This window comes from Engystomops pustulosus, chromosome 4 (assembly GCF_040894005.1).
Source record: "Engystomops pustulosus chromosome 4, aEngPut4.maternal, whole genome shotgun sequence".
Classification (NCBI taxonomy): Eukaryota; Metazoa; Chordata; class Amphibia; order Anura; family Leptodactylidae; genus Engystomops; species Engystomops pustulosus.
In genome coordinates this window covers 203,267,185-203,293,377 of record NC_092414.1, presented here as the reverse complement: position 1 = coordinate 203,293,377, position 26,193 = coordinate 203,267,185, and the positions used below count along the sequence as shown (strand labels likewise).

At 46.0% G+C, this 26,193-nt stretch overlaps 1 protein-coding gene across 3 annotated transcripts in view; it reads right to left on the bottom strand.

Annotated features, from left to right (window-relative positions):
- The window catches only part of PDE4A (phosphodiesterase 4A), an 873,456-nt gene that overhangs the window by 840,036 nt on the left and 7,227 nt on the right, over nt 1–26,193 (bottom strand). For 2 of the 3 annotated variants that reach the window (XM_072149486.1, XM_072149488.1), the window contains exons 2-3: nt 3,310–3,489; nt 1,169–1,281 (exon numbers count right to left, since the gene is read on the bottom strand). The gene's annotated coding sequence lies outside the window, so the exon portion shown is untranslated. Of the gene's footprint in view, nt 1–1,168; nt 1,282–3,309; nt 3,490–10,441; nt 10,558–26,193 lie in introns of those variants that run through there. The other variant, XM_072149487.1, reaches the window with a different exon arrangement.

Here is a 26,193-nt window from a genome sequence, read left to right as displayed (position 1 = left end):
TGCACCGTACCGCTCCCGTAGGGCGCCGTGAGCCCACAGAAGTGTATGGGGGACATACATCGGCCGTATATACGCCCCCCCATACATGTGTGTGAATGCAGCCATAGACTAGAATTACATCTGTGAAATGCTATATTTTTGTTAGTAACAGTGAATTAGAGAATGTGTAATTTTATTATCCTGAGAACATTTAAGAAACTTGTCTTAGAGGCAACACCCCTTTAAATTGTTTAAAAGGTTGTACAATACATCAAATTTCCAATTTTTCATGATGAACAAATAGCAGTGCCTTGGGAGTTTCTTTTTTTTCTATGATATAGCATTTTGACATTAAAAACCAATATTAAAGTCCAAATTTTGTTGTGGCAACTCTACAGCCGACCGACAACAGCCGTGTGATTCTGTCTTGACAATATGTAGATGCAGGATATAACAGTTCATAAATGTTACCGAAATATTCACATTACGTACTTTAGTATGTACATACCATGTGACTGGCTGGAGAGAGTGCTGCCCCCGTGGCCTGGTCGTGAATAGCGTCTTCCCCGCACCATCACCGATCCACAATACATTGGGCGAGTGCTGCCACCCATTTTCTCTATAAATTTTCTATCACATACTTAAGCTCTTCTTAGTTTCATGTAGTACAGATAGCAGAGTGGTGCAGCGGAAACATGCTGGGTCCATTACTCACAGCTATATACAGGCAGTCCCCGGGTTACGTACAAGATCGCTTCTGTAGGTTTGTTCTTAAGTTGAATTTGTATGTAAGTCGGAACTGTATATTTTATAATTGTAACTTCAGCCAGAATTTTTTGGGTCTCTGTGACAATTGGATTTTAAAAATGATGGATTGTCATAGAAACCAATAAAGCTTCATTACAGACGCCTGTGATAACTGTTACAGCTGATTATTGTAACCTAGGACTAAAGTACAGTAAATTAGCAACATCCAGAGGTCCGTTTGTAACTAGGGGTCGTATGTAAGTTGGGTGCTCTTAAGTAGGGGACCGCCTGTATTCCAAACTATGATGTTATAGATACTAATATTCAACATCTGATTTTAGAGCTAGAGCCCCATCTATAACAATGTCGCTAGAAACTGGGGTTATAGCAAACAGATACATATAAGAGAAATGGAATAAAAAATTTAAATGTGTGTCCTAACCATTGCTTCTAGGCAACATATCCAGTCTGACATATTGCTTCTTCCATGCTTTACTCAATATTGAGTCATGTCACCTGCACCTGATAGCAGCTCCAGAATCTTCTTTTTTCTCTCTGTGGATAAAGTTATAGGGGGTTATTCATCATTAGGCGGCTCCTTGGGACAGTTCTATGTCTATTTTAGGAGCTGCCCATCAGATTCATTAAAGTGGCTTTGACCATTTAATAAATATTCTTATGGGTCTACTTTCTGTCTGAGATTTTTTTTTTTTTCAAAAAATCCCCCCCAAAAAGTCTCAGAATACATAAACAGTCCCAGCACATAGACCAGCAGGGGACTGGAGAGACTTTTTATGGGACTTTTTGTAAAGGAGACTTTACCTAAATTGATTGCTTGATTAGTGGCAGATTGGGGCTTATTTACTAAGGGTCGCGGATCGCACTTTGGTCGGACTATCGGACGTTTTCGGGTTTTGCGCAGCTGTGACAGATATTTAACAAGGGATTGTGTCACACGCAATCGGATTGTGGCACGGCGGCGCCGGCTTTCAAGCGACAGAAATCGGGGGGGGGGGGCGGCCGTCGGATGATCTGAATGATTTGGACTGAGCGCAGGATTTAATTGTGTTGCAAGACAATGCACTTACATGCACCAGGAAGAAGAAGGTGAACTCCTGTGGACCTGAGCGGGGAAGCGACACATGCAGGATATCGGGTGCACGATCTTTGTGAATCGCGGCACAGAGCATTATACACGGACAATGCACTTTTGGTGAACAACTCCGGACGGGTAAGTAAATGTGCCCCATTATCTTCAGTCCATACCGTAATGGGTCAGAGCTGTTTTGCCAGAATGAGGGGAAAACACACAAATGTAGGCAGTTATTTTTAATGTTATTTGAATATTAATATGAATAAACCTGAACACAATGCAGTATTGTATCTGCTCCATTCTCCCGCACAGGAGATTCCTGTATATGTATAAAAATGACAAGTAGTAAGAAATAAATAATAAATGACAAGTAGTGGCTCTGCATTGCGTCTCCCCTTTACACCACCACAGTAATAAGATATTATTGGAAAGAATGCAGGGCCGGTGAATTACCATGAGCAGTCGTGTCCTGTACTTGCTGGATAATAATTATAAATAATGGTGTATTTCCATCTCTCATGAAGAGATGCCCGGCAGTAGGAAACCTGAACTTTAGGCCTCATGCCCACGACTGTAATGGGGGCTATGATCAGGCTGCATAATTTGTGGCCAGATCACGGGCCTCATAGAGGTCTACGGCACCTGCTCACGGTGCAGTGAGTATGTTGCGTCTCATTCCAGAAGTGAGCTGGTTGTCGTTTTTGCGGCTAGCCCATGGCCTCCATATATTGTCATGCGAGTATGCCAAAAAAGGCTGATTTTACACCAAAACGGCGATGAGCTGATTTCCAAATTTAAATTTTTATATTGATTTTCTGTTGCAGGTTTTTCTTCTCTCATTGGAAGATAACATATGAATCTTAGTACAGATTTTAGTGTGGATCAAGTGTGTCTGAGACACATAGGGGCAAATTTACTGACCCGGTCCTGTCACGATCCAGCGGCGCGTTCTCAGTGGAGGATTCGGGTCTTCCGGCGATTCACTAAGGTAGTTCCCCCGATGCCCACCAGGTGTCGCTGCTGCGCTGAATTCCATCGGAGTTCACTGAAGTTCTACCGTCCTACCCTGGGTGCAGGTAAGCGCGTCAACCGACACTTTTTTTTTTTTTTAAATGTGGCGGTTTTTCCGAATCCATCAGGTTTTCTTGCAGCCACGGCCCCCGATTTCCGTCGCGTGCATGCCAGCACCGATGCGCCACACTCCGATCGCGTGCGTCAAAATCCCAGGGCAATTCAGGGAAAATCAGCACAAAGCCGAAATATTCGGGTAACGCGACAGAAAAACGCGGTTCGGACCCTTAGTAAATGACCCCCATACTACGCAGACCAATTGGTTTTAGCAAACATAGGAGGATTGAGCCCCCTGATTCCACACTGTGTTTCTTTGTGTTGTCATGACACGGTGGAAAGTGGCGACATTATTCCAAAATTCTAAAACTTTATTTCCAGATTTTGAATCTGTATATAATTCCACGCAACTGTGTCATTACCTGCTGTTAAGATTCCCGTTGTTGCAATTCCTTTGACAATTACGGCAATTTCCCCCGGAGAGTAAAAAAAGTAAAAAAATAAATTAAAAAAATTTCGTCTTGCATTATTGTGAATGTTTTTCTTCCGTGTCTTAGCGTCTCACACACAGTGCAGTAGATACTCGCTGCAGGTTGTTATCCCTATGCAGAAAAAAAAAAATTGAAAGTCGCATAAAAAATTTACATTTTTCAGACTTTTCATCTGTTTTTTTTTTATTTTTTAAATGAGATCTACATTTCACACGGATAGAACAAAGAGATATAAACATCCAGGGGGATAAATCTGCCCTACTTTTCAGCACATGGGTTTTCATGTCAGATGGATGAATGTTTTAACACATCTGTTCGGCTCTATACGTCCACCTAATGATTAGGATGCTTAGATATAGAATGACAGACTCCCTCCACCTCACAATGTATCGTCCTATCCAGACTATCCTTATCAATGATCTTGACAGTAATTGTATTATCCTCCCTGCAGTACACTAGACAGGACACATATCAAAGCCTCCTCCCCATAACCGGGTTTATCTAACACAAACACTGGGCTGAAGTTCTGTGACAATGTCCAGGTGCTCTACTTTCATTGATGAAAGTCAATGCCCCCCCATGTGGAAATCCATTTCTTCAGTCAAGAATTATTAAACAAAATGCAGGAGAATTCTTGCACAGAAAGTGCACTAAATAGACTGCAATAACTTTGCATTTAGAAATATGTTTTGCACAACCTAGGCCACACCTACCGTATATCCCTGATAATAACCCGAATATTTTCAGCACAATTTTTGTGCTGATATAGTCCCATTTAGCTTTAACTCAGCACTTACCTCCAGCGCTTCCCGCAGCTCCCATGGACCCGTGCAGTTACACAAGAAGCAGAGAGAGGAGAATCAGCAAAGTACTTCATTTTTTAATTAAATTCAGTGGGGGGGGGGGGGGGGGGCTGCTGAATATTTCATTACTGGGGAGGCTGCTGGGCATTAAATTAGTGAGGGGAGGCTGCTGGGAATTGAATTAGTGAGGGGAAGCTGCTGGGCATTGCATTAGTGAGGGGAAGCTGCTGGGCATTGTATTAGTGAGGGGAAGCTGCTGGGCATTGCATTAGTGAGGGGAAGCTGCTGGGCATTGCATTAGTGAGGGGAAGCTGCTGGGCATTGCATTAGTGAGGGGAAGCTGCTGGGCATTGCATTAGTGAGGGGAGGCTGCTGGCCATTTCATTACTGGGGAGGCTGCTAGGCATTTCATTAGTGATGGGAGGCTGCTGGGCATTTCATTAGTGAGGGGAAGCTGGTGGGCATTTCATTAGTGAGGGGAAGCTGCTGGGCATTTCATTAGTGAGGGGAAGCTGCTGGGCATTGCATTAGTGAGGGGAAGCTGCTGGGCATTGCATTAGTGAGGGGAAGCTGCTGGGCATTGCATTAGTGAGAGGAGGTTGCTGGGCATTGAATTAGTGAGAGGATGTTGCTAGGCATTGCATTAGTGAGAGGATGTTGCTAGGCATTGCATTAGTCAGAGGAGACTGTTGGGTATTTCATCAGAGAGGATGCTGGGCATTTCATTAAAGGGGAGGCTGCTGGGCATTTTATTACTGGGGAGGCTGCTGGGCATTTTATTACTGGGGAGGCTGCTGGGCATTTTATTACTGGGGAGGCTGCTGGGCATTTTATTACTTGGGAGGCTGCTGGGCATTTCATTACTGGGGAGGCTGCTGGGCATTTCATTAGTGAGGGTCGGCTGCAGGGCATTGCATCAGTGGAGGAGGATGCTGGACATTTCATTAGTGAGGGGAGGCTGCTGGGCATTTCATTAGTGAGGGGAGGCTGCAGGGCATTTCATGATATGATCAAAATGGTATTGATGAAAATGTCATCTTGTCCCACAAGTCGCATACACTTTCATATACCAAAGGATGAAAAAGTTATGGGTTCTGGAATATGGTCATACAGAGAAATGTATTTTTAAAAACCTATATACTGTATTTTTGGAAACTATAGGACGCAAGATTTAATAAAAAAGGAAAAACTAATTAACTCCAATTAAGAACTGTCTGTTGGCAGTAAAGCATCCACAGCTGCACTACAGCCATTCACTCACACAGCTCTAGTACATCCATTCACACAACTCTGCCTGCATTTACTCACTCACAAAAACACACTCAGCACTGCTACATCCATACACACACACTGTCCCAGTAGCAGCATCTTCTGTGGCCCCATCCCCTGGCAGCACGAGAGCATTTAAAGACCTTTTTGTGACACAGGAAGCAGGTGATCAGTCACACGCTTATGACATCACTCTAGGTCCTGCAGGTAATACTTGTGTCAGAACAGATGGGAGAAGGAGAGCAGTGCAGAGGATCTGCTCTCTCTGAGATCGTGTGAAGCACTTTGTCAGCACTTCACCCAATCTCAAGGACAGGGATGGGGACTGTCTGGCAGTCCTTGATTGAGGCACCAGCAATCTAGGTCCTCGCCTCTTTCTGCTCCATCATTGCTGGATCTCAGTAAAACCAGTCTGCATCTCCCTTCTTCTACATGTATGGAGGTGTAGAGTTCACCATTGTATCATGAACACTTGCAGAGCTCTCCTACCTAATTTCTTAACTTTTTTGGTTATGCTGATTGATTTGCTGCCCATTTACTTTTTCTATTCTTTTGTCTTGACTCCTATCTTTAGGCTAAACTGGACAGATATGGGCAGTCCAGCGTTTGCTCCTTAAAATAAAATTTTAATTTTCTCAATTTCCATCACTTAACTCCTCAGTAAATAGCTTGGATTATTTAATGGCACCAATAGAAAGTACAATTTGTCACGCCTTCATATGACTCTGCTAATGGAAAAAATAAAAAGTTACGGCTTTTAGTGAAAAACAGAATGCAATTAAAAGCAAAAGAAGTCTGTTCTTAAAAGAAGGAGGAAACACTGGCCCGAAAAAGCACTTAACCCTAATAAATTGCCCCCATAATCTACATAATTAGTTGAGAAATCCTTAATTTATTGATTTGCATCATGACCAGAGCTGCATTCGAATCTCTGACCGACGCTGCAGTACTCAGAATGTAAATCAGCAGAGACACTGGGGCAGAGTTACTAAACTAATGGAGCAGAATCTTGGCTTCTATGCAGGATCTTCTAAAATGACAGAAACCAGACAAAAGAGACTTTCTATTTTTAGTATGAACAATGAAGTGCAGGTAAAACTGACACAAACCGAAAAACTTCTGTACGTATCTATGAAAAATAGAAAATTTTATGTAATTTAGTCTGATCCCCCAAAAAAACGTATTCCCCAACGTTTTTGTATCGGGGACCGACTGCACCCAAAACTATTTTTCCAGGGACCGTGCCGGGTTACCCTCTTACTATGGTCCCTGTACAAAAAAATTGTACAGAAATGCAAAATGCTTCATATCTAACCACAAACCATATTGGGGCAGATTTACTTACCCGGTCCATTCGCGATCCAGCGGCGCGTTCTCTGCGGTGGTTTCAGGTCCCACCGGGATTCATTAAGGTAATTCCTCCAACGTCCACCAGGTGGCGCTGCTGCGCTGAAGTCCGCCGAAATGCACTCAAGTACACCGGCCTATTCCTAGTGAAGGTAAGTGCAAGTTTCGCGACACATTTGTTTTTTTTTTTTTTAAATGCGGCGGTTTTTCCGAATCCGTCGGCTTTTCGTTCGGCCACGCCCCCCGATTTCTGTCGTGTGCATGCCAGTGCCGATGCGCCACAATCCAAAATCCCAGGGCAATACAGGGAAATTCGGCGCAAATCGGAAATATTCGGGTAACACGTCGGGAAAACGCGAATCAGGCCTTTAGTAAATGACCCCCATAATGTCAATTTCCTGCAGCCACTGGTCTAAAACGCCCCCTTTTCTGTAGCCCCCTCCTCTATAGTGCCCATTTTTCTTTAGCCCCCTATTAATGTTTTGATAAGAAGGGGCTACAGCATTAAGGACATTACAATACCCCTTTTTCTATAGCGACCCCCACACACCTATAGTGTCCCCTTGTCTATGGCCTTTTCACTGAGGAAAAATATATACATACCACATATAGGCATGTATAAGCCGAGTGGAAACCGAGGTACCCAATTTTTCCACAAAAAAACTGGGAAAACAGCATCGGGGGGGGGGGGGGGGGGATGCAGTTGTTATTCTTTATAAAAACGTCCAGCAGTCTCCACAAAAACGAGGTCAAGTGTAAAATACAACTCACCTGAAATACTCTATGTCCATAATTGCTCCACTGCGCGGACAAGCCGGGTCAGGGTCAGTCCGTATAATGGGAAAATAAAATCCCCAGCAACGCAAGGTTCCAGGGAAAGAATAAAAACACTATTTATTTCCAAAAGGTTAAAAAAACATCACCATGCCATAGCACAAAGGATTCTGACGCGTTTTCGATTCTTAGTCATAGGTAAAAGATTGCGAAATATCGGAAATAACCAATAGGTTTCTAAACTTATTTTGCACTCCCCCCTTCAAAATTCTATAACTTTTTTTTCAACCAACTTTATTTTTCCACGTAAAGAGCTGTGTGACGGCAAACAAATTGCACTTCAAAGTGACAGTATTTAATATTCCATGCCGTGTACTGGGAAGCGGGAAAAACATTCTAAATGAAGTGAAAATGGTGAAAAAAAACGCATTGGGCTTGGATTTTACGTCTTTCACTGTGCGCCCCAAATGACAGGTCTACTTTATTCTTTGGGTCGGTGCGATCACTGAGATAACAAATTTGTATGGGTTTTATAATGTTTTCATACATGTACAAAAATTAAAACCTATACAAAAAAAAAAAAAAAACACTTCATTTTGCCATCTTGTGGCGCTAAGTTATTATGAGCCCTCTTCATACTCCCCTATATGCAATAAGACATAAGGGTACGTCATTTTGCGCTATTGGGTTAAATTGCTTTGAAGCTTCCGGAAAGATTTGAACTGTGGTTCAACATTAGTTGATTCGGAGGTGAAATTCTAGCTCCTGCATGTTTTTTTTAATTTTCTGATTGTACATCCTACATATTGTAGGTTACATTCCATGCAGTTTATTGTGTATATTACGTGATGAGTATCAGCGTTCTTGAGACTGTTTTATATGTTGAGGATGTAACAAGTGTGATTTTGTGTTTCTACTACATAGTTACAGATATTGCATGTGGGGCCATTACATTTGTAGCTGCCATTGAGGGATAAATAAGTCGTGTTTATAGGATTAGAGTGAAATTGATTACGGGCCAGTACATTGCCCAATGTCACATAGCGGCAGCCATCTTTTAAGATGTAAGCTAGTGTTCTGTCTTGATGCAGAATTGGCAAGTTGTATTTCATAATGGCAACAATGTTGTTATATTGTTTGCTGTATGTAGTAACAAAAGTAGCTGCGGTTGCATCATTAGCCGTATTCTTCTCATTTCTTTCTTTGTTGGAATCTTTAAAAAACTTTAAAAAAAAGTCCTACCCCGGTGCAATGTCCCCAGCAGTCCTATCCCCAGTGCAATGTCCCCAGTAGTCCTATCTCCAGTGCAATGTCCCCAGCAGTCCTACCCCCGGTGCAATGTCCCCAGCAGTCCTACCCCCAGTGCAATGTTCCCAGTAGTCCTATCTCCAGTGCAATGTCCCCAGCAGTCCTACCCCCGGTGCAATGTCCCCAGCAGTCCTACCCCCGGTGCAATGTCCCCAGCAGTCCTACCCCCGGTGCAATGTCCCCAGCAGTCCTACCCCCGGTGCAATGTCCCCAGCAGTCCTACCCCCGGTGCAATGTCCCCAGCAGTCCTACCCCCTGGTGCAATGTCCCCAGCAGTCCTACCCCCAGTGCAATGTCCCCAGCAGTCCTATCCCCAGTGCAATGTCCCTAGTAGTCCTACCCCAGTGCAATGTCCCCAGCAGTCCTACCCCCAGTGCAATGTCCCCAGCAGCGCACCCCCCAATGCAATGTCCCCAGCAGTCCTACCCCCGGTGCAATGTCCCCAACAGTCCTATCCCCAGTGCAATGTCCCCAACAGTCCTATCCCCAGTGCAATGTCCCCAACAGTCCTACCTCCGGTGCAATGTCCCCAACAGTCCTATCCCCAGTGCAATGTCCCCAGCAGTCCTATCCCCAGTGCAATGTCCCCAGCAGTCCTATCCTCAGTGCAATGTCCCCAGCAGTCCTATCCCCAGTGCAATGTCCCCAGCAGTCCTATCCTCAGTGCAATGTCCCCAGCAGTCCTATCCCCAGTGCAATGTCCCCAGCAGTCCTATCCCCAGTGCAATGTCCCCAGCAGTCCTATCCCCAGTGCAATGTTCCCAGCAGTCCTATCCCCAGTGCAATGTCCCCAACAGTCCTATCCCCAGTGCAATGTCCCCAGTAGTCCTATCTCCAGTGCAATGTCCCCAGCAGTCCTACCCCCGGTGCAATGTCCCCAGCAGTCCTACCCCCGGTGCAATGTCCCCAGTAGTCCTATCTCCAGTGCAATGTCCCCAGCAGTCCTACCCCCGGTGCAATGTCCCCAGCAGTCCTATCCCCAGTGCAATGTCCCTAGCAGTCCTACCCCAGTGCAATGTCCCCAGCAGTCCTACCCCCAGTGCAATGTCCCCAGCAGCGCACCCCCCAATGCAATGTCCGCAGCAGTCCTACCCCCGGTGCAATGTCCCCAACAGTCCTATCCACAGTGCAATGTCCCCAGCAGTCCTATCCCCAGTGCAATGTCCCCAACAGTCCTATCCCCAGTGCAATGTCCCCAACAGTCCTACCACAGTGCAATGTCCCCAGCAGCGCACCCCCCAATGCAATGTCCCCAGCAGTCCTATCCCCAGTGCAATGTCCCCAACAGTCCTACCCCAGTGCAATGTCCCCAGCAGCGCACCCCCCAGTGCAATGTCCCCAGCAGTCCTACCCCAGTGCAATGTCCCCAGCATTGCTCCCCCAATAATGAAATGTCCCCAGCACTGCTTCCCCCATGCAAAGTCTACAGCAGTGAACCCCCTCCCCCATAAAATGTCCCCAGCAGTGCTCCCCCCCCCATAAAATGCCCTCAGCAGTGCTCCCCACATTAATGAAATGTCCTCCAGTGGAGGCCCCATAAAAATAATAAAATCAACACTTACCTCCGGCACTCCTCTTCACCCCGAGGCCCCGGCTTCTTCTCTTCTCAGCTTTCTGGCAGTGCGGGCTGAGGCACGTCTATGCTCTCTGCCTCCGCACACTCACTATGACATGGCCGTGTCCCCGATTGATTACATCATAGCAGGCGCAGGCAGAGAGTATAGACCTGCCTCTGCCAGCAATGCTGGAAATCTGAGATGAGAAGATGCCGGAGTCACGAGGAAAGAGGAGAGCTGTAGGTAAGTACCTAGATTTTTTGGCCATGACACGGATGTTCCTTTGACCGATGGTTGCAGACCATTATCCTAAAAGACTGGAATGTACAATCAGTCGCAATTTGAATGTCGTTTTATTTGGCTTAGACACAGATTTATTAATTTAGTCCACAAATGTGGTATGGCTTTCTAAAAAAGGGACGTGAATTAAAGGAAATCAACCATTTAAAAAAAACCTACAAATATTTACTCCTCTTGGTGTTGATCCCAGCGTTGTCCTCCGCTTGTCTTGACATGTTGGGATCACCTAGAAAAGAAACTTATTATTAGCAGCACGGAGTGTCGGGACAAGATGTCTGGCGCTCCGGGCTGCTAAATATGCACACCCCCTGCTGGGAGCATGGGAAAGAGGTGATGTCACTTTAGGTGCGGGGGTCTGCATAATTAGCAGCCCGGAGCGCTGGAGATCTTGTCCCCGTGCTCCATGCTGCCATTTATAAGTTTCCTTTCTAGGTGATCCCGGTGTGTCAAGACTAGCGGAGGACAGCTATAGCAGGTGTGAGCTGACTGCAGTTTTAGTGGCCAGCTCATGGCTGCCACTTGTGGACGTGTGCATGGAGCCTAACACATACACATAAATATGTACATAGAGGAACAAAAGTATGCCAGAAATGCATATTTCACACATGTAAATATATACCAGCAAAGAGTAAACCATGCAGAAATACCAGAAAAGAATATACTGTAAACTGATTTATACCAGCAGTGAATATATCACACACTAAAATATATAAAAGCAGTGAATATACCACACCAATAAATGCACTGATAAGATGTCTTCAGCAACTTAGAAATACCACGGTCACTGACAATTCATTAGCGGAGCCAACTCCTCATTAGTTAACATGCACAGTACGCATTAACTAATGAGTAGCAAAGCAGCACCCCTTCTATTATATGTGTGGCCAGTGTGGGAGATTTGGCCCAGCAGAGACCGTGGTAGCGGGGTGCTGTGATGTAGTTCACGACAGTGACACCAAAGTACAGTCCAAAACAGGTCTAGCCTGTGTTTATTTCAGCAGGAATAAAATAAAACAGCCTTCACATTCAGGCATCAAAAACAAAATAATATCCTACCTGTCAGGGTGCTAACTATACAATGGTTCTCCGACTCACCGCTAACAAAAACACTTTTGTTGCTCCAGGCACAGAGGTCAAGGCTGCGTGCTCTCCAGCCTCCTTCCAGAGAGACACACACTCAGCTCTGCTGAGCGGTTTTAAAAAGGCTGATTGGGCTGTTCCCACCACCTGTGTCCAAGGTGCTGGACAACACCACCTCAGCACTAAGGCCTTGCATAATAGCAAAACCTCGGGGAAACATACCGCCCATCCACAGTTAACCCCTTCAGTGTGGGGGCGAACACTTTTGGCCATCAGACAGTGGGTACGAGACAGGGCATCGGCATTCCCATGCAGCTTTCCTGCTGATGTTCTACCGTGAATTTGAAATTCTGCAACATTAGGAACCACCTTGTGACCCTGGCGTTCCTCTCTTTGGCCTGACTCATCCAGGTGAGGGGAGAGTGATCGGTCACCAGTGTAAACTGTCGCCCTATCAAGTAATACCTCAGGGATTCCAGAGCCCATTTTATCGCCAAGCACTCCCTTTCAACTATGCTATAGTTCTTCTCAGGAGGTGTGAGCTTGCGGCTCAGGAATGTCACAGGATGTTCCTCACCCTCCACTACTTGGGACAGGACAGCCCCTAAGCCCACGTCAGAAGCGTCAGTCTGCACAATAAAGGTCTTGGTGAAGTTAGGGGTGATCAGTACCGGTCCCTCGCACAAAACCGTCTTCAGTCGCTGAACCACCTCTCAGCCTCTTCACTCCACTTCACCATCACCGCCCTGCTACCCTTGGTCAGGTCAGTCAGGGGTGCCACTATGGTAGCAAAATTGGGAATAAATCGGCGATAATAGCCCACTATGCCTAGGAAAGCCCTCACTTGCTTCTTGCTCATAGGTCGTGGCCACTGCTGGATCGCCTCCACTTTATTTACTTGGGGTTTGATGACACCTCGCCCAATACGGTACCCCAGGTAACGGGCCTCTTCCAGACCCAGTGCACATTTTTGGGGGTTTGCTGTGAACCCTGCTGCCCTCAGGGAGTCTACCACTGCTTGCACCTTGGCCAGGTGACTCTCCCAATCGTTACTATAGACTATGATGTCATCCAGGTAGGCCGAGGCATATCTCCGGTGAGGTTTTAGCACGAGATCCATTAACCTCTGGAATGTGGCGGGAGCCCCATGTAGCCCAAAGGGGAGTACCACGTACTGAAAAAGCCCATCAGGAGTACCTGCCAATACCCTTTCGTCAGGTCAAGGGTGGAGAAGAACCTAGCCTGTCCAAGTCGTTCTATCAACTCGTCAACCCTGGGCATGGGATAAGAATCAAATTTGGACACCTCGTTCAACTTCCTAAAGTCATTGCAGAACCGTAGGGAACCATCAGGTTTGGGAATCAACACAATAGGACTCGACCAGTCACTTCTAGACTCCTCGATAACCCCCAGGTCTAACATCTGCCTGACTTCTTCAGATATGGCAAGCCGGCGTGCTTCAGGGACCCGGTAGGGTTTTTGGTGTACCCGGATGTGGGGCTTGATGTCATGCTTGATGACTGAAGTACGTCCCGGTAACTTAGAGAACACATCCACGTTTCGGAGCACAAACTCCTTCGCTTCCTGAATCTGGGCCCTGGAGAGGGACTCCGAGATCCGTACTTCAGGCACCTTGGCATCGGGTACACCTACCTCCGGTGTCACCTTCTTGGGGACAGACGCTTTTTCTACTCCCACGGCCATCAGGGACTCTCTTTCCCTCCATGGCTTTAGGAGGTTCACGTGGTATAGCTGTTCGGGTTTCCTCCTCCCCGGCTGAGACACCTTGTAGTTTACCTCCCCCACTTTCTCCATGACCTCATAAGGTCCTTGCCATTTTGCCAAGAACTTGCTCTCAACGGTGGGCACCAGAACTAGCAATCTGTCGCCTGGGTTAAAGGTCCTGAGTCTGGCTGACCTATTGTAGACCCTAGACTGGGCCTCTTGTGCCCTTGTCATGTGCTCCTTTACAAGGGGCATTACCGCCGCTATGCGGTCCTGCATAAGGGAGACGTGTTCTATCACACTACGGTGGGGGGGTCCTCTCCTGTTCCCAGGTCTCCTTGGCTACATCCAAAAGCCCACGTGGGGAACGGCCATATAACAGCTCAAAGGGTGAGAAACCCGTGGAGGACTGGGGAACTTCACGTATGGCAAACATCAAATAGGGCAACAAACAATCCCAGTCCTTCCCATCTTTGCTGACCACCCTCTTTAGCATCCCCTTCAAGGTCTTGTTAAACCTCTCGACCAGGCCATCTGTCTGAGGATGATACACAGAGGTGCGGAGCTGTTTAACCTGGAGTAATTTACACATCTCCTTCATTACTCTAGACATGAATGGGGCTCCCTGGTCAGTCAAGATTTCCTTGGGGAGGCCTGTACGGGAGAATACCTGGAACAGCTCCCTAGCAATGTTTTTGGAGGAGGTGTTCCTTAACGGGATTGCCTCCGGGTACTGCGTAGCATAGTCCAGGGTAACGAGGATGTACTGGTGCCCCCTTGTGGACTTGACTATGGGGCCAACCAAATCCATTACAACCCGTTCAAACGGTACCTCTATGATGGGTAACGGTACCAGAGGACTCCTAAAGTGGGACACCGGGGCAGTAAGTTGGCACTCAGGGCAGGAGCAACAATACCGGCTTACCTCCTCCCACACCCCGGGCCAGAAAAATCTCTGCAGGATCCTCTATCGGGTCTTCTCAGCACCTAAGTGCCCTCCCAGCACATGTTTATGTGCCAAATCTAGCACCAGCCTACGGTGAGATTGGGGTACTACAAGTTGCTCAACCTCCTCACCCCGTACCTGGTCAACCCTGTACAACAGTTCCCCAACAATCACCATTCGGGGTATATTTTATCAGCCCCTGGTATTTGGAGTACCCCATTTATCACCTTAACATTCTCCCGTGCTTTAAACAAGGTAGGGTCCTGTAGCTGTGCAGCCCCAAAATTTTCACGGGAAACCTCAAGGTCCGGCATGTCGGCCACCTCCTCGTGGCCCTCGACCTCACCAGCTAGGACCTCTAGGGGAGAGAATTTATCACATGGGGTCTGCTGGTGTGGGTACATCGGCCTCAAAGGGTTCAGGGGCCAAGGCCGACCACACCTGATATCCATTATCTGCAACAGCACCTGAGGTGGGTCTTCGTCTCCAGAGGTCCCAAAACACCGGTAAGTCTCTGCCGATAATAGCCTCATGAAACAGGGTCCCCACCACCCCCACTTCATGGGCAATAGTACCACAAGGGGTATGTAGGTTGATGACAGCAGTGGGATATTCGCGAGTGTCCCCATGTATACACAACACTCCCACTCTCCGCCCACTGTATAGTCCAGGATCAACCAAAGTTCCCCGCACCAGGGTGACCAGACTCCCTGAGTCTAGCAAGGCCTCCACTGTGTGACCACCGATTGTGACCATGCACACTTAGGGTTCTGCATTCGTGACTGACTCGGCTGCCAGAACCGGCCGGGCAAACAGTGACACTCGCCGGGTCTGGTTGCAGTCCATTGGCTCCACTGACAGTGGACAGTTGGCAGCAATATGGCCCATTTCATGGCACCGCCAGCACTGGATACGGCCATGACCTCTGTCACGAGCCTCACTGGGTTTCTGGGTATCCACGCCCCCCAATGCACCCCCTCCCAACCTGACATGTCTCCCCTTTTCCGCAGTAGCAGTCTTACCAGATGGTTTGGTGACCCTGTCACTGGCACTGCTTCGTGTGGGAGAGGTAAGTAGAAGGTCCTCCGTAGCCCGATACCTCTCTACTAGGGACACGAGTTCCTCAGCTTTTGTGGGACCGGCCTGTCCAACCCACCGCTGAAGCCGAGAGGGCAGAGAATGGGTGAACTTGTCGAGAACCACTCTCTCTACCATCTGTGCTGGGGTGCAGTCCTCTGGTTGTAGCCACTTCCGGACAAGATGGATCAGGTCATGCATTTGGGAGCGTGGGGGTAGTTTTTCTGAGTAAGCCCACTGGTGGACCCGGCTGGAGCGAACTTGAACGGTGACCCCAAGACGAGCCAGAATCTCCGCCTTTAGCTGGGGGTACTCACGGGCCTCCGTTTCACTCAGGTCGTAGTAAGCCTTCTGCGACTCGCCGGTCAGGAACGGTGCCAGGACATCTGCCCACTGCTCAGCCGGTAACTCCTCTCGCTCAGCTACTCGCTCGAACACAGTGAGATACGCCTCCACGTCGTCGGTCATCGTCATTTTTTGTAAAGCCTTTTGTACTGCAGCCCGTGCGGAACGCTGGACAACCGGGTACCCTTGCAGACCAATATGGGACCCCTCAGTAGTCGTCGCTTGCAGTGCTGCCATAATGCCAGAAAGCTTTTCCATCATCAGCTGGAACATGGCTTGCTGCTGACAGGACCTCTCCTCCTGTTGCTGGAGCATGGCTTGCTGCAGCTTCCGATTAGCCTGGGACTCTTCCTGCTGTTGCCGGAGCATGGCTTGCTGCTGCTGCCGATTAGCTCTGGCCTCCTCTTGCAGGTATTTAATAAAGTCCTCCATCTTGACTGTATCCTGCAATTTCCCTGCTGTTTTCACCCAGGCCATGCAATGTTGCAGGATGTAGCGAGCCTTTCAGGTGTATGTCTTTTGAACTGCCCGCATCCTCCACCATATGTGGGAGATTTGGCCCAGTAGAGACCGTGGTAGCGGGGTGCTGTGATGCAGTTCACGACAGTGACACCAAAGTACAGTCCAAAACAGGTCTAGCCTGTGTTTATTTCAGCAGGAATAAAATAAAACAGCCTTCACATTCAGGCATCAAAAACAAAATAATATCCTACCCGTCAGGGTGCTAACTAAACAATGGTTCTCTGACTCACCACTAACAAAAACACTTTTGTTGCTCCAGGCACAGAGGTCAAGGCTGCGTGCTCTCCAGCCTCCTTCCAGAGAGACACACACTCAGCTCTGCTGAGCGGTTTTAAAAAGGCTGATTGGGCTGTTCCCACCACCTGTGTCCAAGGTGCTGGACAACACAACCTCAGCACTAAGGCCTTGCATAATAGCAAAACCTCGGGGAAACATACCGCCCATCCACAGTTAACTGGTGTGAGACACTGAAGGGGTTAAAAAAATAGGGAAAATAAAACCATTAATAAAACGTACCTACCGGTTGCTTGCGTTTCAAGCAAGCAGAGGTATGTACAGTATGTCTATATATCTAAGAATGAATAGTGTGTGCATGCACATGCAATGTGTAATTATCAGAGGTGGCCTCTGCTGTCTCCCTTAGAAACTATTATACCTCCAGACACACACACAACAATCGTTATGCCCCCGAATATTAAATATCCTTATGGATTTCTGTCTTATTAGAAAGAACGACTGAAGTCTATCCATTTTATCTCCAGTGACTTTATTAGCTAGCTGTCAGCATGAAATTAGTAGTATAAATGATCGCTCCTTGGGAAAAGTGACTTATGGGAACAGTCATTAAACTGCTAGTCCCTCTAGTCAATGCAAGGCCCATTACATATGCAGAGGATAAAGCCCGGGTTTGACTATTATGCCGATCCTGTTCAGCTTTATTGAATTATCTCAGAGAATCAAGAATTAAAATCCCAGCTCAGTCGTGCTATTGTTAGGAAAATGTGAGAATCAATTGGGCAATGTTTATGTTTTTATGGGAACCTGTCAGCCCCAGCTGTGCGTCTGGAATGTGAAAATGCAAAATAAGCAAACTCCAATGCTTCCTCTCATATTATAATTGGGGGGGGGGGACGTGGCAAGCAATGGATGGTGTAACAGGGAAAGAGAAGATCATGTGGTCCTCCTATTGGTGCACTGAATTATTAATTGGCGTATGAATAAAAATTAAGATTTCGCTGCAATCAGGGCCACATATTATCTAAAATTACATTTGTCACCAAAAACAGCATTTCTTTATGAATTGTTGTATATTAATTTACAGATTTTTTTAATAATATTTTTTATTGCTTTACATATTTTAGAAAATATAGAAAATATTGAAGGGGTTCTCTGGGATTAATTATTATTTTTATACCCACTTTTAAAAAAATAAATAAATAAGGTGTACAAAGGTCACCCCTCTCCGGTCCAGCATGTAGTAAATCTTGGGCCTCTGTTTGAACATTGAGGTGATGACACGACTACAGTGCGGGAAGGGTACAGCCTAATGTGGTGTTGATGACATGATTCTGTCGAGTTGCTGTGTACAATTAGACAGGATTGTGGGAGGTGCAGCGCTGTTCCCTTTGTCTGTCTCCTTAGCTTCCGCAATTGTGCTTGATCGCAGCAGTTAAGGGGTTAAGCTGGCCAGCAAGAAGAGATCTCCCTGCAGATATAGCAGTGGCCGTACGGTTACGTACAAGATAGGGTCCAAAGGTTTGTTCTTAAGTTGAATTTGTATGTAAGTCGAAACTGTATATTTTATAATTGTAGATCCAGACAAAAAAAATTTTGGCCACAGTGACAATTGGAGTTTTTTTGCTGTAATGGGACCAATGATTATCAATAAAGCTTCATTACAGACACCTTACAGCTGATTATTACAATCTGGGACTATAGTAACATCCAGAGACTTCACCAAAGGTCAGAGGGGTCTGTCTGTAACTATGGGTTGTCTGTAAGTCAGGTGTCCTTAAGTAGGGGACCGCCTGTATATGTAATAGTCGATGTTGTGCTGCAGATTGCTCTGGCACACTGTAAAACAGGTCGTCCAAAATGTGGCAACCGTCCCGTTAATTAGGACAATCTATTTCGTCCTATGTCCTCATACAGTTAGAAATGATTAAATATTCCAAAATATACTTAAAACACACTATGTACACAAAACACAGCCAATAAGAGAAATAGATCCAATAGATACAGGCACTGAGACTGTGGTAATCTTATTTTTGTTATCCATGGCCTCCTTCACATTTCATTTCTAACTTGTGCAGGTTTTATTACAAGGACAATGTGGGGGAATAGCCAGCTGATGGTATGATAGGACGTGCGTCCTGTGTACTCCGCTCAAGTCCTACCCATAACACGTCTTCTCTAGCACACATCCACCTTCTTCAGCTGCTGTGGTGGGCAAAACTCCAAGCTCCATTTGGGTTTTGATTCAGGCTTGCTGGCACAATATTTTGAAGCTGATTCCTCCCTGTCCACCCAAAGCCGGTAATCAAATATGGCACCCCCGCCATCTTTGTACTCCCGTTAAAACACTCAGACAGCTTTTCCGCCACTTCATCCTCATCAGACGCCATTCTAACCTGCGCCATCTACACCAGCCCCTGTTCTGCAGCTCCTATCCAGAAGACCTCCTTGGACATCTCAGCACCTTCAGCCCCAGCTCCGGGGAGCTCCCCTCCCACTTACCAGGGGACACAAGTTATGGGTGACGCTACACTGCACAAAGGGGCCCTGACCCAACACTGGTGGCTCACCCTCATCTACGGCATGCAGCTCAGAGGGCTCTTTCCTTACCCCCACGCGGCCCGATCATTCGGCACTGGTGCCATCCACCCCCCAAGTGGGCCTTACTCCACCACCAGGTTTTGCAGCCAGATCTTGTGCAGTGAGCTCTGCAGATTTTTGTGGCAGATAACTTATAAAAAAGCATTAGCAAAGCGAGTGTATGAGCTTGGCGGCGAGTGTGCATTGATCCCAAGTGTGTGCAGTGTCTTAAGTGTGACTTAGGTTTAAGGGACTTAAGTTTGAGGGGCTTTAGCAGGTAGCTGCTGTGTTTTGTGTTACTTTGACTGTAAATTCTTCTTTCTGTGCATATTTCTATTGTAATCCCCATTAGAATAATGGACTCCATAAGTGGCATTGCTACACGGTGTACATCCTGTGCCATGTATGCTTTCCTTGAACAGCCGTTCGAGGGGGAATACTGCTGTGTGGGGTGTGTGAAAATTGCTCATCTGGAAGCCCAGATTCTGGATCTAAATGAGCAGGTTTCAAGGCTACGGGCAATTGATAATATGGAACGAAGTTTGCTGCTCCTGGAGCACAAACTCTCTGGGGAAGATGGGTGTGGGGAGGGAAGTATGGAGGTGCAGAGTGAGGGGGCAGCTAGTTGGGTAACATGTAGAAGGCGGGGTAGAGGGAAGAGTTGTAGAGAGTCTAGTCCTGATCTGGTGCACCCCAATAAGTTTGCCAGGCTGGTGGATGAGGGGGATATCAGCTCTGGGGTAGCAATGCTGCAGAAAGATGTGGCCGCTAGCAACCAGGGGAATGTCTGCTCCAGTAAGAAGGGTAATGGGAGCACAGGCAATGTCAGACAGGTGCTGGTAGTGGGAGATTCGATTATTAGGGGAACACACAGGGCAATCTGTCACAAAGACCGTGCATACCGAACAGTGTGTTGTTTGCCGGGTGCTCGGGTTCGGCATGTTGCGGATCGGGTTGATGGATTACTGGGAGGGGTTGGTGAGGAACCAGCGGTCATGGTCCACATTGGTACTAATGACAAAGTAACAGGTAGGTGGAAGGTCCTTAAAAATGATTTCAGAGATTTAGGCCATAAGCTCAGGGCAAGGACCTCAAAGGTAATTTTCTCCAAAATACTGCCTGTACCACGTGCCACACCAGAAAGGCAGCGGGAGATCAAGGAGGTAAATAAGTGGCTCAAAAGTTGGTGTAGGAAGGAGGGGTTTGGGTTCATGGAGAACTGGGCTGACTTTTCTGTGGGCTACAGGCTCTACAGTAGGGATGGGCTTCACCTCAATGGGGAGGGGGCTGCTGTTTTAGGGGAAAAAATGGCCAGAAGGTTGGAGGAGTGTTTAAACTAGAGACCTGGGGGGAGGGCAACTACACTTGTGCAGGGCAAATAGACGGTGTACATAGAGAGCTGGGAAGAGCCATAGTCCATGGGGGAGGAAGGGGGCTGGAATGAGATTGGGGAATAAGGACAAAAGGAATACGGACAGGGAAAACCATATAAAGTGTATGTACACAAATGCCAGAAGCCTCACAAACAAAATGGAGGAACTGGAACTCTTGATGTTGGAACGGAAATATGATATAGTGGGTATCAGCGAGACATGGCTGGACAGTAGCTATGACTGGGCTGTTACTATAGATGGTTATAGTCTTTTTAGAAAGGATCGTATAAATAAAAAAGGGGGAGGGGTTTGTTTATATGTGAATTCTTGCCTCAAGCCCGTCTTGCGAGATGACATCAGTAACGCAAATGTGGAGTCCCTATGGGTGGAGATAAGAGGAGGGAAAAATAAAAATAAAATATTACTAGGGGTTTGTTATAAGGCTCCAAATATAATGGAGGCAGCAGAGGAAATGCTGATAAGTGAAATGGATGCGGCTTCAAAGCATGGTGAAGTACTTATCATGGGGGACTTCAATTACCCAGATATTGACTGGGGGGCAGAAACCTGCAGGTCCTTCAAAGGTAGCAGGTTCTTGTCAACAACAAAAGACAATTACCTGTCGCAACTAGTCCTGGAGCCAACAAGAGGGGGGGCACTGCTGGACCTTATCCTTACCAACAGACCTGATAGGGTATCAAAACTACAGGTTGGGGGGAACCTGGGGAATAGTGATCATAATATCATTGATTTTGTATTACACTTTACTAAGCACGTTAGTGAAGGGGCAACCAACACTCTAAACTTCAGGAGGGCAAATTTTCATCAACTAAGGGAAGACCTTAAAGGCATAGACTGGGATAATGCTCTCAAAGACAAAAGCCCCCCCCAAAAATGGGACTTTTTCTCATATATTCTGAAAAAGTCCTGTGAGAAACACATACCTTATGGGAAAAAGCATAAAAGGAACAAGAAAAACCCTATGTGGCTAACTAGTCTTGTAAGGAAAGCAATAAGGGAGAAAGATAAGGCGTTTAAGGTGCTAAAACGTGAAGGTAGCGATGAGGCATTACAGGATTATAGAGAGAAAAATAAATCCTGTAAAAAACAGATAAAGGCCGCAAAAATAGAGACTGAAAGAAATATTGCCAGGGAGAGCAAAAATAATCCCAAATTATTTTTCAAGTATATAAATGATAAGAAACTAAAAACAGAGAGCGTGGGTCCCCTTAGAAATAACATGGGGGTCATGGTGGAAGGAGATGAGGAAAGGGCCAATCTACTGAATGTCGTCTTCTCAACTGTCTTTACCCAGGAAAATCCCCTGGTGGAAGACACAATGAGGAATAATGTAAATTCTTTTTATAATGTCAACAATTTAACCCAGGAAGAGGTACGGCGCCGCCTCGCAACCACTAAGATAGATAAATCACCTGGGCCAGATGGCATACACCCCCGGGTTCTGCATGAATTATGTACGGTGATAGACAGACCGTTATTTTTAATATTTGAAGATTCACTGAGGACTGGTTATGTTCCACAGGACTGGCGCATAGCAAATGTGGTACCAATATACAAAAAAGGATCAAATAGCGATCCTGGAAACTACAGACCCGTAAGTCTAACTGCTGTGGTGGGGAAAATATTTGAGGGGTTTATTAGAGATGCTATCCTGGAGTATCTCACTGTGCACAACCTTATAACCCAGCGTCAGCATGGGTTTATGAGAGATCGCTCCTGTCAGACTAATCTGATTGGTTTCTACGAGGAGGTAAGTTCAAGACTGGATCTGGGGGATGCTGTGGATGTTGTATATCTGGACTTTTCAAAGGCATTTGACACCGTGCCACATGAAAGGTTGGTATATAAAATGAAACTGCTGGGAATAGGAGAAAATCTGTGTATCTGGGTAAGTAATTGGCTTAGTGATAGAAAACAGAGGGTGGTCATTAATGGCACATTCTCAGATTGGGTTGATGTTACCAGTGGAGTGCCACAGGGGTCAGTATTGGGGCCACTTCTTTTTAATATTTTTATTAATGACCTTGTAGTGGGTTTACACAGTCAAGTTTCAATATTTGCAGATGATACTAAGCTGTGTAAAGTAATAAATACTGAGGTCGATAGTTTAGCATTACAGAGGGATTTGTGGAAGCTTGAGGGATGGGCAGAGAAATGGTTGATGAGGTTTAATGTAGATAAATGTAAAGTTATGCACTTGGGCCATGGAAACAAAAAGTATAATTATGTTCTAAACGGTCAATTACTTAGTAAAACTGAAGCTGAAAAGGACTTGGGGGTATTGGTGGATGGTAAACTTAATTTTAGTGACCAGAGCCACGCGGCTGCTGCTAAAGCAAATAAAATAATGGGATGTATCAAGAGAGGAATAGATTCTCATGATAAAGACATAGTTCTGCCCTTATACAAATCCCTGGTCAGACCACACATGGAATATTGTGTACAGTTTTGGGCACCAGTATATAAAAAGGATATAGTAGAGCTGGAACGGGTGCAGAGGAGAGCAACCAGGATTATTAGGGGAATGGGGGGACTAGAATACACTGACAGATTACAAAATTTGGGATTATTCAGTTTAGAAAAAAGACGACTGAGGGGAGACCTCATTACAATGTACAAATACCTGAACGGACAGTACAAGGATCTCTCCAAAGATCTTTTTATACCTAGGCCTGTGACCAGGACAAGGGGGCATCCTCTACGCCTAGAGGAGAGGCGATTCTACCATCACCATAGACAAAGGTTCTTTACTGTAAGAGCAGTGAGACTATGGAACTCTCTGCCGCAGGAGGTTGTTATGGCCGACTCTATGTACATGTTCAAGAGAGGCCTGGATGACTTTCTGGAGAGAAAAAATATCACGGGTTATGGGGATAAAACATTTATTTAATTCTTGAAGGTTGGACTTGATGGACTTGCGTCTCCTTCCAGCCTTATATACTATGATACTATGATACTATGATACCTTACTTGGACCCTCAGGACAAGGATTATATAAATCTATATCTTTTAAATGGGTTAGACAGAAACCAGCCAAAATAACCTCCACTACATATTCACGTCAGGCTTATAAAAAACACTACAAACTTGGAACTCTACAGCTATTACCTTAACGGATATAATAAAATTGAGCAGCCTCTGAATTTAATCTTACAAGGTTGATAAGGTTAGGGACCACAGGTGACAGGATAACTAACAACAGATAATTGCTGACAGTTGAATTATGCTAAATGTTTCGACCGCAATAAGTGGAACCCAGCTTGGGTTCTAACTAGTTCTCTTATCTTTTGGTTGTTCCTTTTCTTTTGTATTTTAAGTTAGTAACAAGTATTTGTCATGAATATTACACTATTCACCAAATGTAAATGTAATGTTTTATACTACTGGACTTTTACAAAGCCTGTGTCACGGTTGCACCCGCGATCCTGGCTTCGGTTTGTGGGCACACCCGTGCCTCGCGGCGTGCCTACCCTGTCCCTGCTCTCACCACTCCTGGTCCGGCTCTGGTCCCGGGCTTCTACGTTCTGGCTCACACTCCAGTCCCCACTTTCTAGGGCGCGCGCGGAGGTACCCTATGATTTAAAGGGCCAGCGCCCATGTCTCCATTACCTGGGTGCATTTTACTCCAATTTATAAACCATTTGTGCCAGAATTGAAAAGTTAAAATATTTGTGGCTTGTTTTTTTTTCAGGCCTAAATTCAGACAATTTTTTAAAATAATTATTTCAAATTTAGACATTAATGATATTAAACATTTATGATGAGATATATATATATATACCTAGATATAACGAAGTAATGCATTTATCAACGTCATTTTAACACGTTTCTCACAAATAATGACAATGTTGCTGCTGCACATGATAAATTCCCTCCAAGAAAACTCCACCATGAATTACCATGAATTGTGTGAATAATAAAATGGTCGACTGTCACTTTAATTTTTACATTTTAGATGAAATAATGGCATCCATTGTGCTTCTCGTTATAGGTGAGCATAATTACTGGAGCGGCGGATAGCAGTGGGAATTGGCTATTGAACAGATGCATTTCATGTCGCATTAAAGCATAAAAGAGCTGTAAATGATTGTGCGCACTACACTATAGAGCTGGATGGAAAGATTTCGGGTCAGCCTTTGAAGTCTGCCAGATAAAACCAATACGAACACTATGGAAACTCTCCATGAGGCAAAACAAGCTATTTAGATGTGGGGGGGGATAACAACCTACACAATAACAAGGTACTATAAAAATCAATGTTACAGGCTAGACTGGAGCAGAATAAGACTGCGGATTGTAAAGGGGAGCAACTTCAGGGCGCAATGGTGCAGATTTAGCAAAAGTATCTAATGCTTTTCATTGGTGGTCCTGTGAACCACGACCCGCACCCGTGCACCTATAGTGCCCCCGTAACGCCGCCACGGTGCTTACCTCTCCTCGTTCCAAGGCTTGCTCCGGCAGTCCGGCGCGCAAGTTCCCACCTCCTAGGGCACGGCCTGTCCCGGACCACGAGTTTGCCTTGCGATTCTGTACTCTGTTTTGGCCGCCACCACGAACAAAGTCGAGCCTGTACAAAGACCGCTTAGACTCCTCTCCCAGGTGTCTGCTTACATCATCGTCCGCGGTGGTCCAGAGGATCCACTACCACCGGTCCTGACAATGCTAAATGATAAATATGACTTTCAAATTTGTTGACGTAGTTTTACACCAGAAAAACACATATAAAATTTGGCACATACACGATTTGGTACAAAGCCTTGCCCACTTTTATTTGGCCACACCCTTTAGTTGTGCTTGTATCGGTGTCTTTCTAGAACCCCTTGACAAAGGTATTTTTGCTACAACCAGATTGAGGAATCTGCCCCATTGTGTCACCCAAACTATTTGACCCTACTTAAAAAAGCAGCTGCAAGAGGAGACCAGACATTTACACCACCCAATGAATTAGACTAAGGACCCTTCAACCTAGCCGTATGGTCATCCGGGATGTACCAGGGCGTAGCATACGGCTGGGTGCAGGAAGGAGGGGGGAGGGGAGAGCTCCTCACTTCTCCTCTCTTCACGGGAAGCCAGGCGGGTGAAACGGTACATTGGGCAGTACGGCCATTCAAATGGATGACAATATTGCCCATTGAAGTGAATTTGGCTGTGTGCAACCTGTATTAAAACAGTAGGCACCCGTTCATGTGCAAGGAGCCTAAAGCAGTAAGCTCACAAACAGGTGGGGGAATCATTTAGTTGCTACAGAGGAAAATACTATCCCTTCTATATCAGATGTGGCCAATAAACATCCAATCCTCCCAAGTTACTGAATGAGAATGTGTCGTATGCTGCTGCAAATATTCCTAGAGTAAACATCTAGATTTCTATGTGAATAGTTTGGATAGTATAGACATTGGCTGGAGTGTGTCTTACATATAGTGCATACAGCACAGAGACGACTGGTTACAAAGAGCTCTGACTGCATTGTGCAGTCTACTATCTGATGGGAAACAAGATGCTGAAGACCAACCACCCTATATAATCAGACCAGCGGGGGGACAATTATCATGTGG